An 18,031-nucleotide genomic window follows, 5' to 3' on the forward strand; every position below is an offset into this window, starting at 1 on the left:
TGTTTAGTATACAGCTCATTAGCAATAATCATAATACAGAACATTTCCTAAGACGTTTTCAACTAAATAACTAACAAAGCACACAGACGCTCATATGCCTGGCAAGGGAACAAGGGGTCCAGAGTAGATTGCAAAGAAAGAAAATTAACATAAAGGAAATTTCTTTATCATTTTCCTTTGATTTTCTAGACTAAACCAGAATGTGAGACTTGCTGAAACAAATGAAGGACAACAAAAGCCAAGTTTCAAAATACAATCATGTCTGAATGAAACCACAGCAAGGACAGAACAAGACAGGCATAATAAAGTTGCCAATAATGATGTGAAAAAGCCAAAAATACTCACTAGTATTTTTGGTTTCATCTGCAAAGCAGCAGAATGGTACTTTCAGAGTTTCTAACAACAGTGAAATAGTTTGTACCCTAATACTCAAGTTAATGATGCAGATTTTCAAATATGCAGTACCAGATAACATGCGCTAACGTGTTTTGGAAAAAATTGGCCAGGCATCTTTCTGCACCCTGGATGTAACTACTCAATGTATTTTAGAACTTCAGGGAGGTTACAGAGAGCTAAAAATAAAGCTATTTTAAAAATTAGAAAAGTTAGAAGTGTTCAACACAAAGAAGCATGGGCTGGTGAGCATTGCCTTGATGCTTGGTAAAGTTAAAGAAAGGCAGACAATCAGATATAATCAGTAAGTAATTAAAAGAGCATTCATTACTAAAGTCTTGCCAGAATCATGCTGCTCTTTTCTTTTTAGGAGCCTATAGGCTTGGTTAATAATGGTATCTTATCCAAGGATTGACATAGCAGTCCTGAGACTTGCCACCATTTTCTTCCAAAGCAGGACCAAGGAAATGGAAACTCCTATCCTCCAGCTCCTGTAGACAGGGTCCTCAGTGCAGCATTGCAGGTATCTGCTTCTCTGTAGAGAAAGCCTGAGCTATCCCTGCATTACCTTAGGCACTCAGACACCTCAGGCAAGGAGAGACAAAAACAGAACGCTCTTTTTGGTTCTTCTCCATGACTTTGGTGGGACAAGGAGGAGAGAATATTATGTCCTGCTGTTCAGTCTATGAACTAGTAAAAGAGCTACGAGGCAAACATGATGATGGTAGCATCAGGGCTTGGTGTATACCAGCTTTTAGTATACCCTTAATTCTCCTTCCCTATTTGTACGTTTGATAGGAACTGATTTCAAATTGATAAAAGCAGAGAAATATTGATTTTTTGCTCTGCTGCCCTCTTCTGGAGCACCTTCTATTTTCCCTGTGCCTAGTCCTTGCAATTTCTGCCCAATATCATCCTATTTCCCTCCTCATCCCTCATTCCCATTTTTCATCCCTCCTCAATCCATTTCCCCAAATTTCTGGCCAGTGTCAGACACTTTCTTGCTCCACCTCCAGAATCTGCAGTATTGCCTCTAGACTGACAATTAGATCGCCTTGTCATTTTCAGCCATCTTCTCCTGCCGTCTACATCATGTACCTTTTACCCTCCAGACATCTATTCTGGACTTTTCTTTTTCTGCTTTAACTGGAAAGATTACTACTGATGGCCAAATTATGCTTTTGAAAAAGACCACAGCCTGTAACTGAAGGAGAAACAGGAAGCTGCAATGGGAACGTGTGAAAATGCAGAAGGGAGGTAAGGAAAAAAAAGGATGAAATTAGGCAGAGGTAACACTAGACAAGTTAGCAAAGCAAGAAAAGGGAAGAGGTTGAAGCCGATCACAAATGATAACCAGCTATGACTGCTGACCACCAAAAATAAACAGGGATGTTTACCAGTCACTTTTCAATAAAACATAAAATTCATGTTAAATCTTAAACACATGCAAAATCTTTCTGGAGAAAGGAAGCTTTAGCAGAAAAAAGTCAGGACAAACAGTTTGGACTTAACAAACTCTGCCAGACATTATTCCTTGATTTATTTCCTTTAAGGTCACTATTCAAGGTAATGGAGTTAGTTTCAGGAATAGGCCCTAGCTTTATGTTTTGACCCTATAAAAATTACACTCTCATAAAAAATTCCATTCTTTTACACTAATTAATTATTGTTACAGGTCTGTAGCTCCTAAGACAACAGATTTTGGGGCAAGTATTGTGTTGCATGCCTGTAAAGTGATGTCTACATGCAATATAACTCAGCAATAAAATGTGTGACATGACAAGAATATAAATATGACAACTGTAATGAAGTCAACCTGCCAACATTGTCCCTTTATGAGACATTCTTCACAAAATGTCCTGAGCAGCTTCACAATCAAAGTCAACCAAGCTGAAACAAACAGTGTATGAAAAAAACTAGCTAGTGAGCATGTTATCTGCCACCTGCACAACAAGATTCAGGAGCAAACACAAAAAAAGGTGGCCTCACAAATAGGGAACTGATGGTACTGAAAATAGCCAATGTTGTGGTAAGAATTCTTAAAACTATCAAGTAAAAGCAACAAATGCAAACAGCAACCATTTTGGAGGAGTGACTGGCTTCTTCAACACTGAAATGGTGAAAAAAGCCAAACATACACATGAACAAACCACTGTAGCTTCTTCTTAGGTGTATTTGAGTAATTTCTGAAAAAGCACTGAACATGTGAATAGTTGATGCCTGATTTCCAGAAGTGTTGGGCACTCACACTTCTAAATTACAGAACCATGGAGTCACAGAATGGTTTGAGTTGGAAGAAACCTTTGAAGATCACCTAGTCCAACCCACTCCCCCATGGGCAGGGACATCTTATCAGATTGCTCAAAGCCCTGTCCAACCTGACCTTGAACACTTCCAATGATGGGGCACCCATAACTTCCCTGGGCAATCTGTTTAAGTGTCTCACCACCCTTACCGTTAAAAATGTCTTCCTTATGTCCAATCTAAACCTACCCTCTTTCAGTTTAAAACTGAAGGTTTTAAAGTTGTCCTACCACTACAGGCCTTGGTAAAGTCAAATCAGCAGGACCTGCAACTGCTTGGTGCCTCCTCCCAAGGACAGGCAGCCTGACCATTCTACATCTGCTTTAAAAAGGTTTAATTTTGTGTTATCTAATCTCTACCTCCTCGCAAACAGAACGCCATCATATCCAGCAGCATCTCCTGACACCTACATTTGACAACCTCCTGGCCTCACTTTGTGCTCCTCAGAAGTCCACTTCACCTGTGCTGCTGCCTCACGTGAATTCCCTCCTCACCACATCCAAAAGCAGAATGGGTACAAGAATGCAGACTCGGGGCACAACTCTAGTTTTTATCTGCCTGTGAACAGAAAAGCCTCAGACAGATAATGTAACAAAAGAGGATGTTTGCATCAAACAACCTCTGGCCTCTCTAACACCAGAGACTCCATGTAAAACTCTTGTCTAAAAGGTGCCTTCCTTTTTTTCGCCCGGTACCTGCACAGACCCAGCCCTAACCTACAGAAAACCTCTAGCAAACTGCAAATGAAGTTCTAGTCTACAATTCTGCCTGACATACCTGTCACACCACACCTAGAGAGCTTAAGAAAAGCCAGAGAAGGGCTGGTTACCAAGGCAGTGAGCACATTCCAGCAGTAGCCAAACAGGACTTGCACTCAGGGCCAGACTGCTTCAAACACACAACGTCTCGACTGCTCCATGACACGGCCCGAGAAGGGAAGATGGTGTCGAGACTGGTTCCCCACTGCCCTCCCTCCCTCACATCTTGCTGTTCACAGAGGTCACTTTTTTGTCTTGCCTGCGCTGTGGACTAAATAAACCTCTTACCGCAACACAGAGATGGCTCCACAGGAAATAAAATAGAGAAGGACACAGTGAGACATTGTCAGAGCTAAATGATACCGCTGTTGCAGACACAGCCCTGTGCTCCAGCTGCTGCCCCTCCTGCTGATCACGAGATCAAAACCTCTTCCATAAAAAGAAAATGCAGCTTTCCTGCCTAGAGGTTTCTTGTGTTGTTGTTTTTTTAACAGAGGTAAGATAAAATTGCTCTGGGTGAAATATTCCCCATGCCACAGATACAGCTATTGCATGAAGCAGTTCCACTTCTGATGTTGCAGACGCTGCTGGAGGTCAGACCGTAGGAAGTCACACCAGGGAGCACCGGAGACACAAAACTCCCTCCTAAGCAAGACACTGAGGCTCTGCAGTGGCAGCTGCCAAGGGGCTTCTTTCTGCTGCAAGCAAAAAAATAGCTGACAGAGTTCTGCATTTTTTTAATTGGATTCCTATTTATGTTTTTGTCGCTAACCGGCCTGACTTCTCAGCACACAAGCTTTTGCAACATAAGTAATTTCAGGGGCTGGGCACTGATCTCAGCGCGCACAACAGCTGGCTGTCATGCTGAATGGACGGGTTCAGCTGGGGAAGCACTGCGAGCCCTTTGTGGAGCACAGGGAGGCCGGGCACTGAATTGCAGAAACCTGATAAAGGCAAGCAATCCACAAACACATGACTAAAACAAGAAGAACTAAGTAGTCTTTACAAGTGTTCTGGCTCGCGCACGAGATCCAGCTTAGCGCTGGTGTTATTTAACATCCATGATAATATTCTAAAATCAGAACGAAAATCATTCCCCTCCTATTGGCAAAAAATCTCTCAAGAGCTCAGCTCATGCAGAGCGACACTTGCTATTCCCACAGCACTCTTCAGAGATGGCAGATGGATGATCTCAGCCAGGCCTCCAACTAGCTTCTCATATCCTCAGGGAATTATGACTTGACACAAGCGACATGAGCCTGCAGATCCACCCAACTGATTCATTGCCGACCCTGCTCCTTGCTCCTACTTAGCTACCTGATGATCTGCTACTGCCAGCTGTCCCCCTTGGGGCTGGCTGGATTAGAAACGCTGAAGATTCACGTGCTGCAAGGGATGCAGCAGGGAAAATACATCAGGGAACACAGACTGTGGGGAGAAATGCTGGTAAATGTCTCAGGCTCTCAAATCCCACACAACGTGAGACCTCAGGCTTGTGTGGGCACAAAAAGTGGCAAGCGTATAGAGCTGTATTAGCCCAAGGAGAGCTCTTTTCAAGATTAGCTGCTGTTGACTCATGGTGTGAGCTTGGGCAAGTAACTTGATCCCTTGGGCCAGTTTGCTGACTCACAAATCCTAAATAGACTCAAAGTACATTGAAGTTATGCCATTTTACATCGGTGGAGAATCTTGTGCAACTAGCCATCTAGTAAGTTGGAGAGATGTGAGAAATTAACTGAGGGTTGGTAAGGGGATCTTTTGTTGAACACACAGGGGGAGCAGAAATTATATCACTAATCTGTGTCAGTAGGAGGAACTAGTGGAAGAGTGATGAAATGATGCCGACTGACAGCAGGGGAGTAGCAATTACAAATAACTGCACAATGTTTTAAGCTTCTACTCCCCAGTGTTACAGTGGCTGTGGCAATGTTGGAGGAAAGAATGATGATTTCAGACAGAAAACACAGACCCAGGACCTTTCAGGATCTGGATCCATAAGGAGAAATGCTACAGCAGACCTTTCACATGCCACATGGCTAGCACGGAGAACCAACACCACAGGATCAGTGTGGTTGTAAACATACAGTACATCAAGCATGGCCAAAATGCCAGGTGCTGATTCATGGGGCTGCCTTGTGCCCTTCACTGAGTCCCTCCATGCTGCCCACCCAGCTCCTGTCTGCAGCTCCTGGTCTCACTCCTGTCTCTGTTCATCTTCCTTTGCATCCCCAAAGCAGGACACTGCTACCTGCTGTATTGGGTTTGCATGGCAAGGTTTTGGTAGCAGGGGGCTGCAGGGATGGCTTCTGTGAGAAGCTGCTAGAAGCTTCCCCTATGTCCGACAGAGCCAGTGCCGGCCAGCTAGAAGATGGACCCGCCGCTGGCCAAGGCTGAGCCCATCAGCACCAGTGGTAGCAACCCTGGAATAACAGGTTTAAGAAGGGGAAAAAACCCCTGCAGAAAGGCAACTGCAGCCAGAGAAGAAAGGAGTGAGAACATGTGAGAGCCCCAGCCCTGCAGACCCCAGGTCAGTGCAGAAGGAGGGGAGGAGATGCTCCAGGCGCCGGAGCAGAGATTCCCCTGCAGCCCGTGGGGAAGACCCTGGTGAGGCAGGCTGTCCCCCTGCAGCCCAGGGAGGTCTACGGTGGAGCAGATCTCCACCTGCAGCCCAGGGAGAACCCCATGCCAGAGCAGGGGGATGCCCGACGGAGGCTGTGACCCCGTGGGAAGCCCGCGCTGGAGCAGGCTCCTGGCAGGACCTGTGGACCTGTGGAGAGAGGAGCCCACGGAGCAGGTTTTCTGGCAGGACTTGTGACCCCGCGGGGGACCCACACTGGAGCAGTCTGTGCCTGAGGGACTGCAGCCCATGTAAGGGACCCACATTGGAGCAGGGGAAGAGTGAGGAGTCCTCCTTCTGAGGAAGAAGGAGCAACAGAAAAAACATGTGATGAACTGACCACAACCCCCATTCCCCGTCCCCCTCTGCTGCTCAGTAGGGAGGAGGTAGAGAAAATCAGGAATCAAGTTAAGCCTGGGAAGAAGGGAGGGGCAGGGGGAAAGTCTTTTAAGATTTAGGTTTTATTTCTCATTATCCTACTCTGATTTGATTGGTAACAAATTAAATTAATTTTCCCCAAGTCAAGTCCATTTTGCCAGTGATGGTAATTGGTGTGTGACCTCTCCCTGTCCTTATCCCAACCCACGAGCCTTTCGTTATATTTTCTCCCCCCTGTCCAGCTGAGGAGGGGAGTGTTAGAGCGGCTTTGGTGGGCACCTGGCGTTCAGCCAGGGTCAACCCACCACATTTGCCTGTGGTGTCTCCAAGGAAGGGAAGTGTTTTGAGGCTGCCTACCTTCCCACGACTGGCAGAATTCCACAGCAGAGGTGCCATAAGCACAGGAGGCAGCACTCACACCTGCCCTGCTGAACAAGAATGCTGGGGCAGGACTGTATCCATACTATAAAACACTTGGCCTTGGTCTTCCCTTGCTCTGTGTGGTGTCCTGGAATTATTATTTATTCTGCATCTGATTTTCAGTTCAAAGTGCTTGAAATAATGCGAGGTTTGTGCTAGAGCTCTGCAAAGTCATAGCCTGAAATGGAGGGTGCTTATGACATGCTGGGCACAGAACAAAGGCATGTGGGGGTGTTCAAAGGAGCACAGCTTGTTGAGATACTGCCAGAGGACTGTGTATGGAGACAAACTTGATGCAGTCTTCTCCATGTACCTTTTGGAAATGGTCCCTGCGAGGGGTCCTGGGTACCAGACCCTCCCAGGAAGAACAGATAAGCAGAGAGCAGAAAGGAGACTGTCCTTTGCTATGTTGCCCATTTGTCTGTAGTGTTTAAGGATACCTTGGCATCCTTCATAATATCCATCAGTAGCATCCATCTTGTAGCGCACAACAGCACCATGATGGCTCCCATCCCGCGAGCAATGGTGCTGTGCTGCCCAATGGTGCAGTGCTGCCAACAGCTGGCAAACGACTGGCAGATCAAGCAAGTTTCTCCATGAGAGTAAGGGATATGACAGGCTGGGTTACATCTCAAACCACCTCCCAAGGGCAAGTAAAACAATGCTTATTGCCAACAGACTGCAACATTTGGATAGCCCCCAAACACCTCACCACCTTTCAGAATTCACTCTCTGCACCTCTATGTGGCAGGGCATGCCAGCACTCTTACAGACTGAGAATGAAACATGGTCCTGAAAACCAGAAGTGAGCTGTCAGAAGCCTAAACAGGATGCATTTGAAATCAAGAATTGAAACTAATTCCCCTAAGAAGTTGGCCAGCAGCTCTGAACCACATGCTTCTCCTTCCCATTTGAGCATCCCGCATTGTGTGGCACTGCCCTTGTCTCTTGGCAGCACCACTGAACAAATAAAAACGACTCCAGTGAGGTCAGGGTTTGCTGTAACAGCCCCTGAGGGAGGAAGTAAGGGTTAGCCCTCAGGAGCCTCTTAAGAACGCATTTGCTTTTTTTCATATTACAGGAACAGCTGGGGCTATGGCTCTGTCACTCATAGCCAAGACGAGAAAGACGGATGACTTGGGAACAAGTTTTCAGGGCAAGACTGTTATACACAGCAATAGCCTATGCTGGCAGATAACCCATCACACAGACGAAAAATAAGACGTCTTCAGCAAATGGGTTTAGATAATGTTGTAAGGTGGTTTTGAGGGCATGACACCATGTTTTGTGTTTAATGATGCCTTCAAGAATGCCTTGGATGCTATTACAGACAAAAAGCAATAAAGCAAGGGAGGGAGACTCTTGGAAATCCTCCATCCGAGCCACTCTGACCAGTTTGTGTATCATGCCAAATAAGTAGCAGTTATTACAGATAATCATGGTTCAGAGAGCAGACCTCAGAAAATAGTCTATATTAGCAAAAACCCAAGTCAAGACCTTTTCCTAGCCAACGGACACACCACGGCTCACACCCACACAGCTGAACTCTGTTATATTCCAAAACCAGCTGGCTGCACTCGCCCAGTCCTGGGCTAGCTCCTGAGCTGTGCCCACCATCACCCAAAGGAGTACTAGCTGATAGGAGCCACAGCAGCCAGCTACATACTTGCCCAGGCTAATTATTGCCTTCCCAAATGATGCCTGGACATAATTTAGGGACCAGTACAAGCTCAGGGCCCTTCCTGTTTTGGATGTGGCCAGCTTTCTCTGGGGAGCAGAAGGATTTAGCTGTCGGACAGAAGTTACTTCATCCTAGTTGGCACAGAGCAAGATTACAGTTCCTGTCTGCTTTTATTTACTAGTTTAGCCTCAGTCAAACCACCTACCACAGCTGTGTATTTCACTGTGCTGGTAAGTCTTACTCCCCCTTATGATCTGGACATGACTGGGCATCTCAGGCAATGTGGAAAGAAAAGTTTTGAGTCTTATCCTTTATGGAAGGCATTTCTTTCACTTCAAAGACGATTGTCATTAATAATGATCTGAATGCCACATTTCTGTGCAAAGGGAAACTTCTCCCCAAGCAGACCTATAAAATCAGTTTTATTCCTTTTATCAAAAGGATAATGGAGATATCTAACTTTTACATACTGTGATGCGACCTGAGAAATTCAAGTGCAGAATGAAGAGCTGCTGAGTCCAAAATGTGTGTCTGTCCTTAAGGACATTCCTCCTTTCGCTGGCACTTCAGATGATTCCAGATCTGGCCAACTACTGCAAGGGGCAGTAGCAAGAGATGTGATCCCCAGGTGTGTTAATTAGTAGCAGGCCACAGTTATAATGGCTAATTGATGCATTTTTGGCAAAGTTTTGCAGATAGCTTCCACAAATCGTTTTCCAAAAGCCAGTTCTTCAATCCTTTGAAACCAAGACAGAAAATTCTCCAGCAGATCCATGGGGAAAAGGGAACAATGGTTTTATTAAGTCTGCTGAATTAGGAACTTGACAGCATCAGAGGAAAGGAAAAGCAGGTCTCCCATCTCAATTTAAACTGAGCACACATTCACCCCATAGACAGCTTCTTCTAAAGCAAACAATTCTGTTATACTTGGTGAACAGAAAAGCACCAGGGCAGCTCTGAATCCATTCCTCATTAGCAGTCTGTCTCATCTACAAGCAGTTCCCTGCATCTGTCGATTAAAGATTTCCCGTGCCTTGGTGAAAGGAGCAGGCTAATCGATGATGTAATGCTTTTTTATTCTAATTAAGGACTTGAGTCATCCTATTATTGTAAAGTCCATGAAACAAAACATGTTTAAATCTGCCCAATTACATCATGTTCAATCCTCTTCCAAAGCAAAGTAAAAAAAAGACACTTTTGATTCTGTGTAGTTGTAAACCTATCCTGTACCCCTTCTAAAGGATCTCCTGCCTGCTACAAACCTGTCTCAGTTAAGTAAGGACTTGCTTAATACGCCTGTAGAATGGCTCACGGCACCTTCTGCACGCCTTCATCACCGTTTAGTTCTGCTCTGCTACAAATGACCACACATTGCTATTAAATAGGATGGGAAAATCAAAAGCTGAGAGTTCACTCAGAGGACTATGGGAATTATTTGAAAACTGGTGCCAGCTAGTGGCAATGGTATTTCACTCCAGTTCCCTGACTACTTGGTTCTACAGTTCTTCTATATACAGAAAAGCGTGTGGTAAGTTTTACTGCCTTAATACATTGTAAACAATGAAGCGGGTTCATTAAAAATCCCATGACATCTTCCTTAAAAGCAGACATATCTACTTCAGCAAGTTGGTCAAATTCCAAGCTGAGTATTTACAACTACTTCAGTGCAATTCCCCCCGCATTTCCAGTTGAATTATGTGTTCTTCACTTACCGTCTGATGCTGCAGTGAAGTATTGCACTAAGCCACTAAGCCCTTGCTGCATTTTACCTCAGGTGTAGTTACATTTGTGTTCTGCTTGAAAACACTGCTGGATGGCATACACACCTGTAACACTACACAGATACAGAGTTATTTGCAGTCCTTTGGGTTTAGGACGATGGTATAAACAGAAATTTACTATTTATAAAATCCATTAAAGTATATTCAGTGTTCTAATAAAAAAGAAAATGAAGCACATTAAAAGAATTACTTAGACTCCTTCCCAAAGGATCCTCATGTTCCAGCTGTGTATGTACTGGAATCACTCAAGCCAGCCATGACAGAAACTCACCACTGAAGTTTAACCAAGGCAATTGCTTCAACATGCAACATAAAACCTGGGGAAATGATGACTGCATAATCTTATGAAAGCAAAAATCCAACACTAGACCAGGAAATATGAACGCAGATAAGGACAATGCTGGTACATGGGAGGACTCATACAAGTTTTCCTTAGGTCAGGGAAGTGACTATTTCCAGAATAAAAGAAAACACAGAGCAGACAACTTTAGATCTGTGAGTTATGTATCCACTCTTCTCCAAATCTCTCTGACAGTTTGAGTGCCCTAGCTCAGATCCCAAGGTACAGTTCTTTCTGATTTCCAGAAGTGGACATAGCAGCAGGGTTTTTGCAACCACCTGTCAAATATGCTCTCCTGAAGGAGTACTTATGGATGTAATATATGCCAACTACAAGCCCAGAAGTACCAGAAAATCTCAGTTTTCCCAAGTGCACTTACATTCAGTTAGCACTACTACAGAGCAGCAATGAGGGAAGAGTGCTGAGTCCTTCACACATCCAACTCGATTCCCCTGGTTGGAAAGTACAGCTAGAAAAGGTTCTCAGTCCACCACTTGGAGCCACACAGGCCTTGGTAGAGTTCTCCCAAGGAAGACACATTCCAAGAGAATATGTTTCTTCCACTCAGAAGACACAACAGAAAGAATATGGATGATTCTGTGAGATACAATAGCTAAACATCGTTTCATTTCCCATTGTTTTCTTTCAATCACCCTCACCCTTCCATCTATGGTGGGACAGCAAGGTTTGCAGAAAAGAAATATGTGGGAAGCTGTGCTCAGGAGATTGGATTGGAGGCAGAAGAGAAGGGAAAGCCCACTGTGTGGGAAAACAACACTCGCAAAGTACCTATAAACATAAAAAAGTTCAGGACAGACAAACTGGAGGGACTAAATTCCTGCAAGGAGAGCATCCCTGCCATCCTGCTTTACTCCCTAGCCATGTGGTTAAAATGTGCCAAGGAAAGGCTATAAGGTTGTCCCTAAAAGGAGTTGAGAGCAGACAATTTATGAAATTATGAATTTATGAAAAATGAGGCTTATCTTTTAACTGGATGGGTAACACAGACTTTTTGCTGCCTCTTCTTCTTTTTCTTCGATGGGGAAGAACACGATACCAGACTATGTCCTTGGTTTCCAGAAAAATTTCAACTGTCAGAAATGTTTCAGCAGAAGACCAACGGGGTTGTTTACTGGGATTTTGCAAGTCGGCAATCTGACAGCAGCTGGATTGGAATTGCGACAAATACTTGTGTCACTTGGCAAAGTGACGGTCGAGCATGCCTTGCAACCTAAGCTTGTGACTCAATAACTGACAGAAAATAAAGATCTGCCTGTTTAAATCTCTGAAGGCTTCACAGCTGTGAGCACAGATACACACACTGCTAGGAAAACAAGGCTCTTTCCTTCTTTTCTTGTTCATTGTTTTAACTATCTGAATTTCATTAAAGAAAAAATAACCTGTATCTTCTCTCTTCTTTGATGTTTTGACACCTTCACCCTCTCTCAGCTGATCAGGACAGACAGACAAGTGTTTCTGCTGCTGTGTATGAATCCTACGGGATTCAGAGGGGAAGTCATGCACGTACCTGGCTAGACCAAAAGGCAGTTGTGAATTTATGAGTGGCTGAGGAGTAGGAGGATGCCTGAGGAGTGGCATCTTGAGGAGTGGCAGGAGTGCAGCCCTGCCAACCAAGGACCAGAAGGCACAGCAGCTGAACACACATTTTGACAAGTTTGGTCCAGACCATCTGTCCAGCAGACAGCAGCTGTGCCACGACACCACTCCAGCCTGCAGAAATCCTCTTCCTTGAAAGTGAAAATCCACTGGCAAGCACACTGCCTTCACCTATTTCAGCTCTGGGCATTCTATCAATAAAATCACTTGGAAAGATGCTAAATGCGGGGCTCCCCTTAAGCTGATTTCTGTCTCTTCGTCAGCCGTTCTCAGCAGCCCAAGGTTTCTGGCAGAGGAAGCAAGATCAAACGTTGCCACTCATTTCTCCCACAAAGACAAAAGGCTGAGGCATCCTAGGCTCTTTTGCCACAACAAAGAAGAAAAGCAAAAGAAAGGGAGCACTGGGATGAACAGCTCAGGAGTCAAACTCTAGCCTGGCTGCCATCAGAGGGCTGTGACACCTGAAGGTGTAGCATGCAACCCAGAAACAACTGCTGGCTTGTGCAACAATCTATGTCCTCCTGCAGCCAGCCTGACTCTGCGGGCTCTGACAAGGCCAGGGCTGGCTGCCTGGCTCCTCCTTCCCTGCCAATCTGTTGCTCAAAGTCATCACCCATTTCATCTGCAGCCAGAAAAGGCCCTGAGTCCTTTAGTAATCTCCTTACCAACTAAACCCAGCCACGGCAAACCTCTGGCACCAGGGGTGGTTGAGCTTGACCCAGCAACCACTAGCTACAAGGCTTTTAAAAACTTTTGGCAGCATGCCCCCAAAAAGGTCAGCCCTCACCAGCCCCATCCCTTCCTAGCTATTGTCTAGGAATAGCTGTATCTGCATTTAAACACAAGAGATGCAAAACTTCCACCTATGCGCATGTCTTTATTCCTTTGCAAAGGCACAAATTCAGATGAGAAGCCATGAGGGGAAATCCTTTGAAACAATAGCAAAGGTGGAGAGTGGAGACAGGAACTCTCCTCCGGGACCCAAGAGGAGACAGAAGAGCTCTTCTCTGGGGAATACCCACCTCTGGGCTCTGTGCAGTTTGCCAGGAAAAGCCTAGGGCTGAGGGAAGATATGCTGTCACTGAAAGATTTAGGAAGGCAAAGGAAAAAGGATGGAAGGGAGGGAACCGTGTGTGGAGAAGAGGCTCCTGTGAGGGCTGCAGAGAGCTGACAAAGACAGGAAAGGAAAGCACAGGAAAAGGTGGGTTCTTCCAAGCTGGTGAACAAGTATTACCTCATAAGTTAATTGCAGCTGAAGAGATGCATGCACTGAAAGGGCTGCTGCATGCTTTAACCCATGCAGCAGCCGCACTCCCTTTGCAAAATTATTGCTGCTTTGTTCAGAGGAGCCGGTTCTGAGTCATTTTAATTGGCTGCTGTCTCAGATTTATTGGAGTAAACTGAATACAAATACTAAATTCAGTTATTTTAACTACAAAGTGAGAGGAGGGAGATGCTAAAGTTCTTGGCTTCAGCCTACAAACAATAAACCTGCATGGTTCATCCACTGAGGGAGAAGACAAAACCCAATTCAGTTATTGTGATGTGGTTTTTATATTGTTTTAAGATTCAGAGCTAGAAATGCCTAACTTGATCTTGCTTGGATCAAGTAAAAAAATCCACAACTGGTTGCCTGAATTCCCTACAGAAAGCAAAATCCTAGGGAACCCTCAGGGCAGACTGGGAGTAAACATGGCAGCAGGCAGAAAGCTAACCCCTGTGGGCAGAGGAGCTCAGGGCCATACTATTTTTTTCAGTAATTCTGTCACACACCCAGGGCCTGAGCACAGAAACTCGGTTCAACAGTTCAGCTGTTAGGACAGTCCCTGGTACTCCCCTGGCATGGGACAGCCTGCATTCTCCTAAATCATCCTAATCACAGCCCAGGAGACAGCACAGGCCAGCAACCATTCCAGTGGGTATTCTGGATGTAGCAAACCGACTTTGGAGGACAGGAGAATGCAAAGGTATAGACATGGTCAGATACTGCCCAGTCAGCCTCAGCCAATGTGCCCTAGCACAGCTGAGCTGACTAGCATTGATGCTGCTCCAGATTCCTCTCTTCACTCCATGAAAATCTTCTCTCAAACCACTGGAAAATTACACCTTTTTCCATTGCAGAATTTTCAGCAGTATCATCAAGAATATCCTAGCTGTGGGTAGATGGCTCCTCCACTTTGTGGCCATCTTCCATGCCTTTTCCTTCAGAGGATTAGCCTCTTTTGGACCTAGTATTCTTGCTTCTGTCATTCCTGAAGGCATTCCAGTTGGAGAAACCCCTGCAATTGTGACTAGCCACACAGTACTATTTTGCAATTTACAAAGAAAGTCCTTTAAAAGACAGCAGTGTTGAAAGATACCGCACCTCTAAAAACCCAGGTATATTGTCAAAGTGCCATGGTAGTCTATTAAGCACTTAAAAATATGTATCTGCAAATGATAAGACAGATGGATTTAGAGAAGGGCGATAAAAAGCAGTATTGTGCTCACTTTAAGGATAACAATAGAAACAAAGATAAGTCAATATACCTAATATTGTCCCTATAAAGTGGAGTAAAATACATATCTGATTTCCCACATATAGAGGAATTAAGGCATTTTAACAAAGGGATATTCTAATGATCGTGGCTTACCAGAAAAAAAGAAAAAGAAAAAAAGGAGATGCTAACTTTAAAAAAAATAGTTTGGCTATGAGAGCCTTGCGACTTACAAATCACTGTACACTTACACTGCCAAGATAAATGAAACAGATCTAGAAATGTGCCACTGCTACAAAAGTGAGTACACTATATTCATTCCCCACTGCACAGCTGATGCCAAAGGGCCATCTTACTCTGTATTAGGACTGCTTGTTCTTACAGGACCTGTATATTCTGTCCAAAGCTGAAAAGATTTCTGCAAATGTCCAGGAAAACTTGCAGACTAACTGGTGACAATACACTGGAATAACAATACTCTAAACTATTAAAAAGGGCAGTGGGAGGAGGAGAAAGTACACTCCTTGAAAACATATTTCAAATGAATTTCAACACTGCACCCCACAAATGTAACCCAATTTTGAGCATGTTTTATTTTAGGAAGAACCATGCCTGTGGAAAAAAAAAAATAAAGGAGGAGGCGTGTTAAAAGCTGAAAACTTAATCAGAAATATGTATTGTCATTTTTTAAATGTCCACGATCTAGATGAGAAAAAAACCAGTCTTTCTGTTGTTAAGGATCCCAGACATGGCCCAAGATCACCCTGCTAACACAGAAAGAAAACTTTTGGGCATAAGAATCATACAGCAGAGAAACACAAAGTTTGTAGACCATCCTTTATACCCGTGAAAGCTGAAGAGCAGAACTGGCAAGTGAGTTGCCCACCAGACATGAAAGAGCAACTCAGACACAGCCTTGAATGTAAGGAAGAGAATCAGCACAACTGGGATGTCTCCTCCAGGCAAAAGGAACCAGACCATTATGAGCTTCCACCTGGATGATCAGCAGCAATACAAAACCAGAAAAAAAGACCCTAGGTTAGCATTTTACCCCCAAGGCCAGTATATTTAACTGGATATCTGGTGGTTCAGCAGCACAGCAGCAGTGCTGGGCCAAATCCAAGTCACAGTCTTCTGGCCCAGGAGGAAAAGTTGTTACCAAATGAAGCGTGCTGACAACATATGGAGGCCTGTGCTACTGGAGCAGTTTCATCCTCATCCAGAAAGAAAAAACCTGTAAGATTATGCCAAACACATGATTCAATTTAGGTCAGAGCTCTGCTGCTCAAGGCACCCTAGCCACCGATACTGCTTGGAACGGACTGGCTTGTTTCAGTGCTGGCTTTACATCTTTTCAAAGGTTTTTCACAGAGGAAAGGATCATGGATTATTTTTTTTTAACCTGAATTTACTAGGCATTAGGGAGCAGTTTACTACTAAACATATTTACCAGTCTGCATCACCTCCTTTTTTTATTCTTAGCCATCCCAAAGTAACTTCAAGCACATCTGAAGCACTAAAGCTGTGAGGCCTGCAAGCTCCCTCTTTAAAGCACGTTAAGCACCTAACATTGTAATGGGCATAGAAGACACCCTAAAATGGAAGACACCCTAAAATGGTCACCCAAGAAATGCCCATCCACTGACAGCTAAGGTCCTGCCTTTGGCCTCTTACCTAGACACCTATTACTAGATGGCATAAAGCTGGGATATGATGCTTATGTCTGATCTGATCTCCATTGGTGTGAATTGAAAATACCTTCCAGGGAAGCAAGGTGAGTTACAGGAGAATAGAGACAATATAAAATCAGATGCAAGATTCTCATTTCCACTTTCATGTTTCTGCCTCGACAGTGTACATGTGAGATTTACAAAAATAATAATAAATACATATGAAGAATTTTTGTTTTTATAGATAGCCAACCACTGGTTTAGAGTGAAAAACATCTGACTGCATAACATGTCATGCTGCAGCTCTGTACCAGTAAAGACTACACTTCTTATATAAAGGAAGTTATTCTGATTCAGTAAGAATTCTGTCCTCGAAAGGAATGGAAGCAATAAACTAAATGAGGATTAAATACCAGATCTTGTCATCTTTCAATGCATTAAAAGACCAAAATAGTCAAGACTTTCAAATGCTATGTCAAACTGTGCAGAGCAGAAAAGCAATTTCCTTGCTTGTTTTGGCACAGCAAGATCTTTACAGCTTCTACTTGTTGTAAGTTGGAAAATACAACATTGCATTTGCTAACCCAATAGATCATTTTCCTATCCAAAAAAGGACAGCTTCTGTTGTAAACTTACCAACTAAGGACCATTTTGTGGGAAGTACTGCTTTATCTAACTTCTCATTGTAAATAGTTATTTAACTTTTTTAAACTCTTCTTCAACAAAAGAATAATTTTGATGCTGAGTAATTAAGCACGTGCTTTGTCAAAAGAATAATACTTAAAGTTTTCTGGTGACATGTAAAGGATTAAAGACTTCAGGTAAAAAGGACAATATCTGGACATCGACAATTACATATGATTATAATAGCAGGAGCAAAGTCTAAATGGTGCTTCCAGTATTAATCATTGTAGCTGACCCAACTTAGTGTGGGAGACTCTAGCTTAGAGCCAGGAGTGAATGATTCTCTTGGAAATAATTCAAGGTAATTGGGAAACACCAAAAGAGGGCTCTGGCTTGTTGCTATCAGTTACTGCCTATTGCTATGAAGAAGCATTCTGAAAGCACCATCTGGGTCCAAGACAACGAACATTCAATAGTCGCTAGTGACTGTGGGTGGTCAGTCAGTGCTTACTGAAGATCAAGAACAGCTAAGCCTTTTCTACTTGGGCATCAAAAGCCTAAGACACCCTAAAAAAAAGTAGTTACTACTCATGGTCCCAGCCACTGAGAAACTAAATTTGCTTCCAGGCTTCAGTAGTTGGAAATGTTTTTGGGAATTAAGCAAGAAATTTCATCTTGAAGTGAAGAAAATAACTGCCTGAAAATTATTGGACAGGTAAGCAAACCCAGATACTAACATCAGCGAGCTTTGATTCCATTATTGTTTCTCAAGCTGTTATTGTTTATGCCTTAGCGGCATTTAGCATGTGACATCTTCAGATAAGGGAAGAAGGAAAGAAAACCCTATTTGTGAACATCATGATTGAAATGTTGGCTCTTTTGGTCTTTACGCTGCTATAGCTGTACCTCCTTGTAGACACAAGTGAGCTCAAAAGCAGTTTCAGACACTGTAAACACCAATGTACTCCAGA

General features: G+C 43.9%; 1 protein-coding gene across 1 annotated transcript in view; it reads right to left on the minus strand.

Annotated features, from left to right (window-relative positions):
• Nucleotides 1-18,031, minus strand: part of HS1BP3 (HCLS1 binding protein 3) — a 54,454-nt gene that overhangs the window by 18,176 nt on the left and 18,247 nt on the right. The window lies entirely within an intron of this gene.

Source organism: Accipiter gentilis, chromosome 16, assembly GCF_929443795.1.
Source record: "Accipiter gentilis chromosome 16, bAccGen1.1, whole genome shotgun sequence".
Classification (NCBI taxonomy): domain Eukaryota; kingdom Metazoa; phylum Chordata; class Aves; order Accipitriformes; family Accipitridae; genus Astur; species Astur gentilis.